Source organism: Balaenoptera ricei, chromosome 4 (genome assembly GCF_028023285.1).
Source record: "Balaenoptera ricei isolate mBalRic1 chromosome 4, mBalRic1.hap2, whole genome shotgun sequence".
NCBI classification, from domain to species: Eukaryota; Metazoa; Chordata; class Mammalia; order Artiodactyla; family Balaenopteridae; genus Balaenoptera; species Balaenoptera ricei.
This window is the reverse complement of record NC_082642.1, coordinates 63585741-63600445: the sequence shown is the minus strand read 5'-3', so window position 1 is coordinate 63600445 and position 14705 is coordinate 63585741. Positions and strand designations below refer to the sequence as shown.

Genomic DNA, 14705 nt, shown 5'->3' with positions numbered 1-14705 from the left:
ACAAACTTATCACCTTGCCTCTCTCATAAACTGTACTCTGAATATCTGACCAGCTTTTATTAAAAAGTTTCTGTAATAATATGTGATTTTGAATGTTTTTACCACAGTCCTCCAACTATATTTATGTCTTTAAAGTCATCTGTGTAAAATTTCCAGGACTTAAATAGACTAAATATACTATATGTTTGACTCAGAGCAAATATGTGAAAATAATGAGAATTTATAGTAGCAATAATATGTAAGAAAACAAATCTAGGAAGAAAGATAATGATTACTCTTTATTACGAATTATGTTATAGATATTTTTATCATGTTTTCTAATTATATACAGTTCTGTAGGTAGTTATTATCATGTCCATTTCACAGATGGGAAAATCAGTTCAAAAGTGCTAAAATAAGTTGTTTAGGGCCTGTCACACAGCCAAGTGGCAGGATCTTGATTAAATTCAGCCTTATCCAGCTCCAAAGTGTCTGCTCAGTCCATACCAGGCTTTTAGATTCAGTTTTCCTCTCAAATAAAAATCTTTTCTTTTTCTTCACTCTAATCAATTCCTCAGGAGATGATGGAAAAGAATTTTATCTTACTTGTAAAGGATGCTTTGAAAAGCCAAGGCTTCCTTTCAACACGAGAAATGCCATTTTATTGATGCTTTAGATGGATCAGTCTTACGCTAAAGCTACTAAAGCAAGAAAAAGGCAAAGACTAACCTTATATCCATCAACAATGAATCCAGGACAGTTTTTTTAATATAACTTTTGATGTTTTACTACTAAAGCAAAACCAGGACCATGTTTTCTATATAAGAGCTATAAGCCCCAAAAAACTTCAAAATCATCACTCTGATGCAGATTTTATGTAAGCAATAAACAAACAAGCATTGTGTGGCCACTATGTGCCCTGGCTTGTGACACGTTTAAGCCCATTTTCCATTCTTCAATACTTAACAGTGTGATATTGACCAAGAACCTTCTCTTCCTGAACCTCAGGTGAAGTAAATAGATTTTCACAGACTGGCAAACACAAAGGTCTTCACAGGCTAGGTGGAATATGAGAAAAAACTAGAAAATCAGATATTTTAAAAAGACATTCAGAGAGGAATCAGGATGGTGGAGTAGAAGGATGTGCTCTCACTCCCTCTTGCGAGAACACCAGAATCACAACTAGCTGCTGGACAATCATTGACATGAAGTCACTGGAACTCACCAAAAAAGATACCCCACATCCAAAGACAAAGGAGAAGCCACAATGAGACAGTAGAAGGGGCGCAATCACAGTAAAATCAAATCCCATAACTGGTGGGTGGGTGACTCACAGACTGGAGAACACTTATACCACAGAAGTTCACCCACTGGAGTGAAGGTTCTGAGCCCCACATCAGGTTTCCCAACCTGGGGGTCCGGCAACGGGAGGAGGAATTCCTAGAGAATCAGACTTTGAAGCCTAGTGGGAATTGATTGCAGGACTTTGAGAGGACTGGGGGAAACAGAGACTCCACTCTTGGAGGGCACACACAAAGTAGTGTGCGCATCGGGACCCAGGGGAAGGAGCAGTGACCCCGGGGGAGACTGAACCAGACCTACCTGCTAGTGTTGAAGGGTCCCCTGCAGAGGTGGGGGTGGCTGTGGCTCACCAGGGGGACAAGCACACTGGCAGCAGAAGTTCTTGGAAGTACTCCTTGGTGTGAGCCCTCCCAGAGTCTGCCATTAGCCCCAGCAAAGAGCCCAGGTAGGCTCCAGTGTTGGGTTGCCTCAGGCCAAACAACCAACAGGGAGGGAACACAGCCCCACCCATCAGCAGTCAAGTGGATTAAACGTTTACTGAACTCTGCCCACCAGAGCAACAGTCAGCTCTACCCACCACCAGTCCCTCCCATCAGGAAGCTTGCACAAGTCTCTTAGATAGCCTCATCCACCAGAAGGCAGACAGCAGAAGCAAGAAAAACTACAATCCTGCAGCCTGTGGACCAAAAACCACAGGTACAGAAAGACAGACAAGATGAAAAGGCAGAGGGCTATGTACCAGATGAAGGAACAAGAAAAAACCCCAGAAAAACAACTAAATGAAGTGGAGATAGGCAACCTTCCAGAAAAAGAATTCAGAATAATGATAGTGAAGATGATCCAGGACCTCAGAATAAGAATGGAGGCAAAGACTGAGAAGATGCAAGAAATGATTAACAAAGACCTAGAAGAATTAAAGAACAAACAAACAGATGAACAATACAATAACTGAAATGAAAACTACACTAGAAGGAATCAATAGCAGAATAACTGAGGCAGAAGAACGGATAAGTGACCTGGAAGACAGAATGGTGGAATTCACAGGTGTGGAACAGAATAAAGAAAAAAGAATGAAAAGAAATGAAGACAGCCTAAGAGACCTCTGGGACAACATTAAACACAACAACATTCGCATTACAGGGGTCCCAGAAGGAGAAGAGAGAGAGAAAGGACCCGAGAGAATATTTGAAGAGATTATAGTCGAAAACTTCCTTAACATAGGAAAGGAAATAGCCACCCAAGTCCAGGAAGCAGAGCAAGTCCCATATAGGATAAACCCAAGGAGAAATGTGCCAAGACAGATAGTAATCAAATTGGCAAAAATTAAAGACAAAGAAAAATTATTGAAAGCAGCAAGGGAAAAACGACAAATAACATACAAGGGAACTCCCATAAGGTTAACAGCTGATTTCTCAGCAGAAACGCTACAAGCCAGAAGGGAGTGATATGATATACTTAAAGTGATGAAAGGGAAGAAACTACAACCAAGATTACTCTACCAGGCAAGGATCTCATTCAGATTCAATGGAGAAATCAAAAGCTTTACAGACAAGCAAAAGCTAAGAGAATTCAGCACCACCAAACCAGCTCTACAACAAATGCTAAGGGAACTTCTCTAAGTGGGAAACACAAGAAAAGAAAAGGACCTACAAAAACAAACACAAAACAATTAAGAAAATGGTAATAGGAACATTCATATTGATAATTACCTTAAATGTGAATGGATTAAATGCTCCAACCAAAAGACACAGGCTTGCTGAACGGATACAAAAACAAGACCCATATATATGCTGTCTACAAGAGACCCACTTCAGACCTAGTGGCACATACAGACTGAAAGTGAGGGGATGGAAAAAGGTATTCCATGCAAATGGAAATCAAAAGAAAGCTGAAGTAGCTATACTCATATCAGATAAAATAGACTTTAAAACAAAGAATGTTACAAGAGACAAGGAAGGACACTACATAATGATCAAGGGATCAATCCAAGAAGAAGATATAACAATTATAAATATATATGTACCTAACATAGGAGCACCTCAATACATAAGGCAACTTCTAACAGCTATAAAAGAGGAAATCAACAGTAACACAAGAATAGTGGGGGACTTTAACACCTCACTTACACCAATGGACAGATCATCCAAAATGAAAATAAATAAGGAAACAGAAGCCTTAAATGACACAATAGACCAGATAGATTTAATTGATATTTATAGGATATTCCATCCCAAAACAGGAGATTACACTTTCTTCTCAAGTGCACATGGAACATTCTCCAGGATAGATCACATCTTGGGTCACAAATCAAGCGTCAGTATTGAAATCATATCAAGCATCTTTTCTGACCACAATGCTATGAGATTAGAAATCAATTACAGGGAAAAAAACGTAAAAAACACAAACACATGGAGGCTAAACAATACATTACTAAATAAACAAGAGATCACTGAAGAAATCAAAGAGGAAATAAAAAAACACCTAGAGACAAATGACAATGAAAACACGACTATCCAAAACCTATGGGATACAGCAAAAGCAGTTTTAAGAGAGAAGTTTATAGCTATACAAGGCTACCTCAAGGAACAAGAAAAATCTCAAGTAAACAATCTAACCTTACACCTAAAGGAACTAGAGAAAGAAGAACAAACAAAACCCAAAGTTAGCAGAAGGAAAGAAATCATAAAGATCAGAGCAGAAATAAATGAAAGAGAAACAAAGAAAACAATAGCAAAGATCAATAAAACTAAAAGGTGGTTCTTTAAGAAGATAAACAAAATTGATAAACCACTAGCCAGACTCATCAAGAAAAAGAGGGAGACGACTCAAATCAATAAAATTAGAAATGAAAAAGGAGAAGTTACAAAGGACACTGCAGAAATACAAAGCATCCTAAGAGATTACTACAAGCAACTCTATGCCAATAAAATGGACAACCTGGAAAAAACGGACAAATTCTTAGAAAGGTATAACCTTCCAAGACTGAACCAGGAAGAAACAGAAAATAAGAACAGACCAATCACAAGTAATGAAATTGAAACTGTGATTAAAAATCTTCCAACAAAGTCCAGGACCAGATGGCTTCACAGGTGAATTCTATCAAACATTTAGAGAAGAGCTAACACCCATCCTTCTCAAACTCTTCCAAAAATTGCAGAGGAAGGAACACTTCCAAAACTCATTCTATGAGGCCACCATCACCCTGACACCAAAACCAGACAAAGACACTACAAAAAAAGACTATTACAGACCAATATCACTGATGAATATAGATGCAAAAATCCTTAACAAAATACTAGCAAACAGAATCCAACAACACATTAAAAGGATCATACACCATGATCAAGTGGGATTTATCCCAGGGATGCAAGGATTCTTCAATATACGCAAATCAATCAATGTGATACACCATATTAACAAATTGAAGAAGAAAAACCATATGATCATCTCAATAGATGCAGAAAAAGCTTTTGACAAAATTCAACACCCATTTATGATAAAAACTCTCCAGAAAGTGGACATAGAAGGAACCTACCTCAACATAATAAAGGCCATATATGACAAACCCACAGCAAACATCATTCTCAATGGTGAAAAGCTGAAAGCATTTGCTCTAAGATCAGGAACGTGACAAGGATGTCCACTCTCACCACTATTATTCAACATAGTTCTGCAAGTCCTAGCCACGGCAATCAGAGAAGAAAAATAAAAGAAATACAAATTGGAAAAGAAGAAGTAAAACTGTCACTGTTTGCAGATGACATGATACTATACATAGAGAATCCTAAAAATGCTACCAGAAAAGTACTAGAGCTAACCCATGAATTTGGTAAAGTTGCAGGATACAAAATTAATGCACAGAAATCTCTTGCATTTCTATACACTAATGATGAGAAATCTGACAGAGAAATTATGGAAACACTCCCATTTACCATTGCAACAAAAAGAATAAAATACCTAGGAATAAACCTACCTAGGGAGACAAAAGACCTGTATGCAGAAAAGTATAAGACACTGATGAAAGAAATTAAAGATGATACCAACAGATGGAGAGATATACCATGTTCTTGGATTGGAAGAATCAATATTGTGAAAATGACTATACTACCCAAAGCAATCTACAGATTCAATGCAATCCCTATCAAATTACCAATGGCATTTTTTACGGAACTAGAACAAATCATCTTAAAATTTGTATGGAGACACAAAAGACTGCAAATAGCCAAAGCAGTCTTGAAGGAAAAAAACGGAGCTGGAGGAATCAGACTCCCTGACTTGAGACTACACTACAAAGCTACAGTAATCAAGACAATATGGTACTGGCACAAAAACAGAAACATAGATCAATGGAACAAGATAGAAAGCCCAGAGATAAACCCACGCACCTATGGTCAACTAATCTATGACAAAGGAGGCAAAGATATACAATGGAGAAAAGACAGTCTCTTCAATAAGTGGTGCTGGGAAAACTGGACAGCTACATGTAAAAGAATGAAATTAGAACACTCCCTAGCACCATACACAAAAATAAACTCAAAATGGATTCGAGACCTAAATGTAAGACCGGACGCTATAAAACTCTTAGAGGAAAACACAGGCAGAACACTCTTTGACATAAATCACAGCAAGATCTTTTGTGATCCACCTCCTAGAGTAATGGAAATAAAAACAAAAATAAACAAATGGGACCTAATGAAACTTCAAAGCTTTTGCACAGCAAAGGAAACCATAAACAAGACAAAAAGACAACCCTCAGAATGGGAAAAAATATTTGCAAACGAATCAATGGACAAAGGATTAATTTCCAAAATATATAAACAGCTCATGCAGCTCAATATTAAAAAAACAAATCCAATCCAAAAATGGGCAGAAGACCTAAATAGACATTTCTCCAAAGAAGACATACAGATGGCCAACAAACACATGAAAAGATGCTCAACATCACTAGTTATTAGAGAAATGCAAATCAAAACTACAATGAGGTATGACCTCACACCAGTTAGAATGGTCATCATCAGAAAATCTACAAACAACAAATGCTGGAGAGGGTGTGGAGAAAAGGGAACCCTCTTGCACTCTTGGTGGGAATGTAAATTGATACAGCCACTATGGAGAACAGCATGGAGGTTCCTTAAAAAACTAAAAATAGAATTACCATATGATCCAGCAATCCCACTGCTGGGCATATACCCAGAAAAAACCATAATTCAAAAAGACACATGCACCCCAGTGTTCATTGCAGCACTATTTACAATAGCCAGGTCATGGAAGCAACCTAAATGCCCATCGACAGACAAATAGATAAAGAAGATGTGGTACATATATACAGTGGAATATTAGCCATAAAAAGGAACGAAATTGAGTCATTTGTTAAAAAGTGGATGGACCTAGAGACTGTCATAGAGTGAAGTAAGTCAGAAAGAGAAAAACAAATATCGTATATTAACACATGTATGTGGAACCTAGAAAAATGGTACAGATGAACCAGTTTGCAGGGCAGAAGTTGAGACACAGATGTAGAGAACAAACGTATGGACACCAAGGGGGGAAAACCGTGGTGGGGTGGGGATGGTGGTGTGCTGAATTGGGCGATTGGGGTTGACATGTATACAGTGATGTGTATAAGACTGATGACTGATAAGAACCTGCAGTATAAAAAAAACAAAAACAAACAAACAAAAACAACTAATACTAAACTTTCTTTGGGTTATTTGTATGGAAATATGTTAATATAAATGTTTCAGACATTACATGAAATTTCTAAAAATCTTACATGTTCTGGTGTAATGTTATAAGTCATAATTCTAGTTATTATTTTAAAATGTATATCTCAGAAATAACTAAATTTCCTTGTCAATTGTATTATTATGAACTTTCTTCAAATCTTTAACCGTGGTCATTTTTAAGTCCTTTGTCATTTAGAGACAGTTCTGGGTGTACTCTGATGCTTTTGCAAAAATGTTCCTATAAAAGGGTTTCATCTTCAAGGAATTCATGGAAAAGACTCTGAGAAGTACAGGTTTCTGGTAACTGACTATACTGCTGAACTGAATGAAAAAGCATTTTCAGAACTCTAATGGAAAACTGATGAATTCATAAAAGTGCTAACAAAAGATCAAGATGAAAAAAAAATTAGTTACATGGGACTGAGTGAACTGATGAGGATGATTATAATTTTTGTGACTTTCTGTTTGAATAGAAAAAAAAAAAAAGATTCAAATGTAATGTTTCCTTTAAACACAGCTGAAGGTTTGGATCCTTGGGTTGAAACTGGGCAAAATATCTCTGGATTAGTTATCTAGAAGGTCTCTTCTAAGTTTGGTATTCTATGATTTGAGATTTTTACCCTTAAAAAGCTTATGTTTTAACCATACAGTTAAGATTTTAAACATACAGTACATTATATTAAAGGTAGTGTATACTTATAAGTATGAATAGTATGATATGAAGTATATGATCTGAAACCTTACTCTTCAAGATATTGTGGCTTCTAGGACCTAAAGTCTTGTTAGAAATATCCCACCCCAAAACTGCTAAACCAGAATCTGTTTTGTGTGGTAACAAAACCCCTAGGTGATTTGAATATACATTTAAAGCTTAAGAAGCCGGGTCAAAAATAGTGTTTCTCGAAGGTTGGATCACCAACTAAAAGTCACCCTAGTGTCCAATTAATAAAGATGTAAATACCTGGGCCTACTTCAGATTTACCAAATTAGAATCTTTGAAAATGGAGCCAGGAATCATCGTTATTCATCAGCCAGCCCAGGTGATACCCATCTACAGTAAAATTTGAGAACCACCATTCAACATAATTCAGAGATCTGAGCGTTAGATCTTGGTGAATCAGATGGAGCAAAAGAGGTAGAAAAGGCTATGAGTTTTAAAACAGAATACTGAATACTGGAATACTGCGTTCTAAATTCAAGACAGCTGGGGTAAATTAGCGCTAATTATCAACAACAAGCAATTACGCAGAGGTTAGTTGCCGGGGAAGAAGGAAATCTGGATCACTTGGATGCAGTTTTCCCCAGAAGTTAACAAAAAGGAATCCCAGGGGAGTTATAAAAGGCAGTTTTTCAACACTAGACCTGGGAGACAGGGCCACTGAAGGAAACCTTCCCGCGACCAGAGTTATATTTATCTTCCGGCCTAAGGCACTGACCAATTATGTGCACTGTAAATGCAAGTTGGCCTCCCTGCTAGAAAAGAAGGCACAAGGGTCGAGGAACGCATCTCTATGCCCTGGTTTATTAGAAAGGAACAAGCTCTTAGAAAAACTTGTGAGCAGCAACCCACAAAGTAGGAAAGAAAAAGATTCTAGGAGAGCAGTATAGGGTTAAAACTGGCATCAAAATTCTGGAGAGTGGAAAAATATGACAAAGAAGGAAAAGAGAGAGAAATTCTACATGCCTGTTACTCACAGTGTGGTCCTGAATCAGCAGCGTCAACTTCCTCTGGCAGCTTGTTAGGAATGCAGACTCTTTAAGTAATGCTCTCACTTAAAGACCTCCTGAGTAGGAAGCTGCATCTTAACAAGATCCCCAGATGATTTGTATTCACGCTAAGGTTTGAGAAGCGCTAAGTTACCTCAGTGTTTCTCAATGTTGGCTGTACATTAAAATCACCTGGGAAGCTTTTTAAACTTTGGATGCTCCCAAATTTTCACTCCAGAATATCTGGGAATAGATCCCAGGCACCAGCACTTTTTTAAAGCTCTCCATGGACGGCCAAGGTTGAAGGCCACTACTTTATATTCCTGGAGTTCTGAAGTTACATTACAGGTCTAAGACTTTGGCCTTTTTCAAAGAAGGTTGCCACTGACCTTTTTGATTAAGCCACAGCATTCTATATGCCACACAACTTTAAGGTGCCAGCAGATGAACAGAATTGTGGGTGATGAGTTAGTGAATGGCTGCTAAATACAGGGAAGGCACCACACATTATTATACATTTGACAGCTAATAGAGAGGTTTGTTCTCTGCCTGCCCAAGTGCATGAAACCCATCAGATGCTCATCAATTCAGGTAATCCTCTGAGAATAAGTGGAAAAGCCTAGAGAAATCTAAAATGCTCCTCTAATGGCTTAAGTATTTGTGAGAACAAGTGGTATTTGCATGTCTTCTTCCAGTTAAAGGTCATGACATTATAAGAGAACTGGGGATTTGAGATGTGAGGGTGTTTTAATAATCAGATAATCTGGGTCTGAGGTGAAAGTTCTTTGCTCAAATCCACAACACACATGTTTTAACTGCTTGTGCAATGAAAGTACACTGACATTTTTACATGCTGGAAAGCATCTTTTAAATATGTGAATTCCCATGGTAATTCTACTGTGTTCTGATTGCAAAAGCTACATAACATTCAGAGACATGAGATCATAAAGTGGACATTCAGTAGAATCTCTTAAACTGAAACGTGGAAGAGGAGTGATAAAATGCTCAAATAAACTATACAGTTGGATGTTATGAAAGGCAGCACACACATCCCTAAAAAGAACAACTTGGAGGAGGAACTCACCCATTCGCAGTTACAAATAACTGGAAAGATTGAGAATTTGGGAAAAAATGCTAACACCATTGTACAGGATATTAAATAGCTGTGTATAACACGAAATTTATAAGAGCTTCAAAATTCAGGAAAATAAAGTTCAAAGATCTCAGGGGAAAAGTGAGAAAAAACTGTAAAAAGAAAGATTCAACATTTTTCAGACCATGTTTCAGGTAATGATAGGTGTGTTCCTAATCAAGAGATTATACGCACTTCACAAAACTAGTAAGACTATATATGACAAGAAATTCAACAAAGAGATTCAAATGCTGAAATTAAAATTCAGTGAAGAAAAAGACAAGTACCTAGCAAAAAAATAGCACATAGGGTATTATGGATGATAATAAATCCATGGGAAAAACAACAGGAAACAAATAGTTGCCTAGGGATTTCTCCATATTGTGATAAAACTATCCTTAACATGCAAAGATGGTAAGTAACTGTGATATCGCGATGTAATAAAAAATATGTATTCGGTCTTCATCCCCAGTTCCTGGCAGAGTTCATAAATCCCTTGTAATTTCCTGAACGATAGGGGTGAGAGATGTCTCTCTTTTTATTCATAATAACCACCTTTCTTTTTGCCTTTCTGCTATACTTCATTATTTTTTTAATTGAAGTATAGTTGATTTGCAATAGTATATTAGTTTCAGGTGTATAGCATGATGATTCAGTATTTTTACAGATTGTACTCCATTAAAAGTTATTACAAGATAATGGCTATAATTCCCTGTGCTATATAATACCTTGTTGCTTTTCTATTTTATACATAGTAGTTTGTATCTATTAATCCCACACCCCTATCTTGCTCTCCTCCCTTCCCTTTCCCCTCTGGTAACCACTAGTCTGTTTTCTCTACCTCTGAGTCTGTTTCAGTTTTGTTATATAAATTAGTTTGTTTTACTTCTTAGATTCCACATATAAGCAATAACATACAGCATTTGTCTTCATCTGTCTGATTTATTTCACTAAGCATAATATTCTCTAGATCCATCCACCTTGCTGCAAATGGCAGAATTTCATTCTTTTTATGCGCTGAGTAATATTCCATTGTATATATGTACATAACCACATCTTCTTTATTCATTTGTCTGTTGATGGGCACTTGGGTTGCTTCCATGTCTTGGCTATTGTAAATTGTGCTGCTATGAACTCTGAGGTGCATATATCTTCTCAAAGTAGTGTTTTCATTTTTTCCAGATATATACCCAGGATTGGAATTGCTGGATCATATGGTAGTTCTATTTTTAGCTTTTTGAGGAACCTCCATACTGTTTTCCATAGTGGCTGCACTAATTAACATCACGACCAACAGTGTACAAGGATTCCCTTTTCTTTATATCCTCGTCCTTACTTCTTTACATCCTTATCCTTATTTGTATAATTTTTGATAATAGCCATTCTGACAGGTGTGATGTGATATCTCATGGTTGTTTTGATTTGCATTTCTCTAATAATTAGTGATGTTGGGCATCCTTTCATGTGCCTGTTAGCCATCGTATGTATTTGTTAGAAAAAGGTCTATTCAGGTCTTCTGCCCATTTTTTGATGGGGTTGTGGGTTGTTTTGTTTTTTTTGATATTGAGTTGTATGAGCTGTTTATATATTGTGGATACTAGCCCCTTGTCAGTCTTATCATTTGCAAATATTTGCTCCCATTCTGCAGGTTGTCTTTTCATTTTGTTGATGGTTTCCTTTGCTGTGCAAAAGGTTTGAAGTTTAATTAGGTCACATTTGTTTATTTTTGCTTTTGTTTCTTTTGCCTTAGGACACAAATCTCAAAATTCCCTCCCCTCCAGAAACAATGGATACTTATATTTCCCTGAATATGCTGTGACTTCAACTGTTCTCTTTTAGAAAAAGAGAAATGGAGCCTATCACACTTCACTATGAGAGGTACTTTCATTCAAAATGTTAATAACCTTGTTTTAAGGAGAGTCTTTTTAACTATCCATACTTTGATTAACCTGCACAAGAGCCAATATACCATAAGGTTTCTTTTTTCCCATAGGCTTTTATATGCACTTTAGAAAATATTTTGGGAAATGGTTAGACTTGAGAGTTACCATAAGAGATGGATGAAACCTGGCATTTTAAATTCAGGTACAATTGAAACACGAAATGAGACTGAACTTATATTAACTTCTAAAAGTAGACTAGGCAGAGTGAGTTTTTACAGCTTTCATTTGAAAGGAATAACACATTGAGTTGTCATTCCTCAAAATTATTCACTCAGCTGTCCGTGGTCATTCATATGATTTGGCAATACATATTGAACCATCTAAATTTTAATATACTTTAAAGTGTGACACTTCATATTCAGAGTAAAATAGCATATTTCATCCCAATTTAATAGTAAAAAGTTAAAAGAAATTTGTTCTCTGCAATATGTAGAGGTCTTCTCAGCATAGTGGTAAATGAAATACCAGTTTTTAGACTCTTTGAACCAATTCCTGAAATGCAGGTCATTTAGAATTGATCGTCTTCTGATATGAAATGGTAAACAAAGATTATGGTTTGACTTAATCTTTCCTTCAACTATGCATTCAAAGATCCCAAAAATGATTCATCTAAACTTCAAAAACATTAGGTTGACCAATTTTTTTTTTAACAAAATTCACATTCAGTCTATTTACATTAATAATTGTTTTACCTGGCAAGTAAATATCAATTAACTTCAACTCTTTCCCTATTGCTGTCAAGATGAAAATGTATATGAATGTAAATTAATTTTCCTGGAGAATTTTTTTAAAGAAAATAAGATATTCTAAAACATCTAAAATAGCAGGAGGAAAAAAGCATGACATCATACACATAGTTTATTTTAGATTCCACCTGGGCTATTGTTCTTTTCAAATCTGAACTACTGTCACCTCATGTCTGCAAAAAACATATATACTGAATAATATTTTTAAACCTAAGTCCAAAGTGAAACTTTAAAAGATATTTTAAGAAAAAAATAAATTAATCCACATGTACCCCATCCTAGATTTATTTAGACCAATGGAGTCCTCAAGGGAAAAATCAAATAAATTTTGACCAACTTTTTTTTCAAAATAAATAATATTAAGCAACCAGAAACATTTTTTTTACCTTCCAAAGGGAAAAAAAACAACAACAACAATGAAACAATTCCATTCTTCTTGAAACCTGGATTCTTTTTTTCTCTTTTATTATTTTTACTTTTGATAGATGTGGCTACAAATACTTCTCTTATAAACCCTCTATAAGAAAATGAGCAGTGCAAGAACAGTAAATGTGGTTACAGGCACCTAATCAAGGGAGATTAGGGGATTTGGTAAATGGGAGAGTTGCCACAAAACTTACATCAAGGGGACATCTGCTATTTTAGCTCTAACCAACTACTTCCTAGCAGGGATTGGGGAGCAATGTTGTCAAATTCTGATTTTTCTTAAAATTTCCAATCATTATGTGAACTCTCTGAATTTAAATGTCTACAACTATAGGAGTCATGGGGTTTTCAGCCTTCTGGGCACACAGTAGAAATGGACTGCCGAGCCTCCTCCTGACTAGATGGGACCATGTGAGTAGCTCTGCTCAGTGACCTGTAAACCAGATTTTAATTGTGGATGTATGACCTTCCAAGGCTCTTTTCACTCTGCTCTGGCAACTATTAATAGTCCAGATAGTGGCTGCTTCATCAAAGTAGGTCCAGAGCGAAGACAATTCAGTGCAATTGTCATGATATATGTGCCACATGAGTGAGAGAGAAAATTGTGTTATTTTAAACTGCTGAGGTTGTGTGTGTATGCATGCGTATGCGGCTCGTGTGTTTGCTCTAAGTTGCTTATCCTGGCTGATATAGCCACTAACTCAATCAAAAACACAAATACAGCACAATGTGAAGGAACACAAATCCACACACCAAAGTGGGCCAGAATTTACCCATGGACCACAGATCACACTGAGCTGCTTCATATGAGAGCTTTGAGTTCAAGGAACAAAAAATCTTAGATAGCTACATAGAATGTATGATCCTGGCATAAATTAGTGTACAAGGATGGCAAAGACCAGAGGAGGAGAGGAAGGAGGGGTTGAGGGAGAGAGGGGAGGAGGGAGAGGAGAACAACAAAAACAGTCATGAAAGAAACAAAGCGGACAAAACAACAGGTTGATTAGGATGGCCAGACCTGGTTGATGTTACAAAACAGTCAAGTCTGTTCAGAAGCCCATGTGGGTGCCCACCTTACTTCTCACAATTCCCTTTCCCAAATATACCTAGACCCTTTCTGCAGCCTTTTCGCTCCACTTACATCCTGGGTTTTAAACCTTTCTGCCCCTCCTTCCCTCTGGTAAATATCTAGGTCTCAGTTCCCCTCTGGGAAAACCAGCCAGCTCTTTACAAGACCTTTGTCCTTCTTCACTATGACATTTTCATCATTAAAAAATAACCTGTATGTATAAACTCTTCGCTTGGAGAAGTTGAAGTATATAGCTTAGTAGCCGAAGGAACAGATTTTGGACTCAGGCTACATGAGTTTGGACACTTACAGTGTGTGGTCTTGGAAGAATAATGGTTCCCTACTTTGTCTCCATTTAACTCATCTGCAAATTAAGGATAATAAGAATATCTATCCCGTCGGGTTCTCTTAAGTACTTAGGACAGTGCCTGATATACAGTAAGTGCCATATAAATGTTTGTTAAATAAATGAGCAAACAAACAAGTAAGTATATACATGTTGGGGATATTAGACTTCAGATTGCTGTGAAATATCGGCTGGGAAAGAAGGGAGTTAGGTAATTTTTTTTTTTAATAAATTTATTTATTTATTTATTTATTTATGGCTGTGTTGGGTCTATCGTGGCCTCTCTTGTGGCGGAGCACAGGCTCCAGACACGCAGGCTCAGTAATTGT

The 14705-nt window shown here is 36.9% G+C and overlaps 1 protein-coding gene across 1 annotated transcript in view; it reads right to left on the bottom strand.

The window, feature by feature from the left end:
* Nucleotides 1-14705, bottom strand: part of LOC132364356 (EGF-like and EMI domain-containing protein 1) — a 509410-nt gene that overhangs the window by 309558 nt on the left and 185147 nt on the right.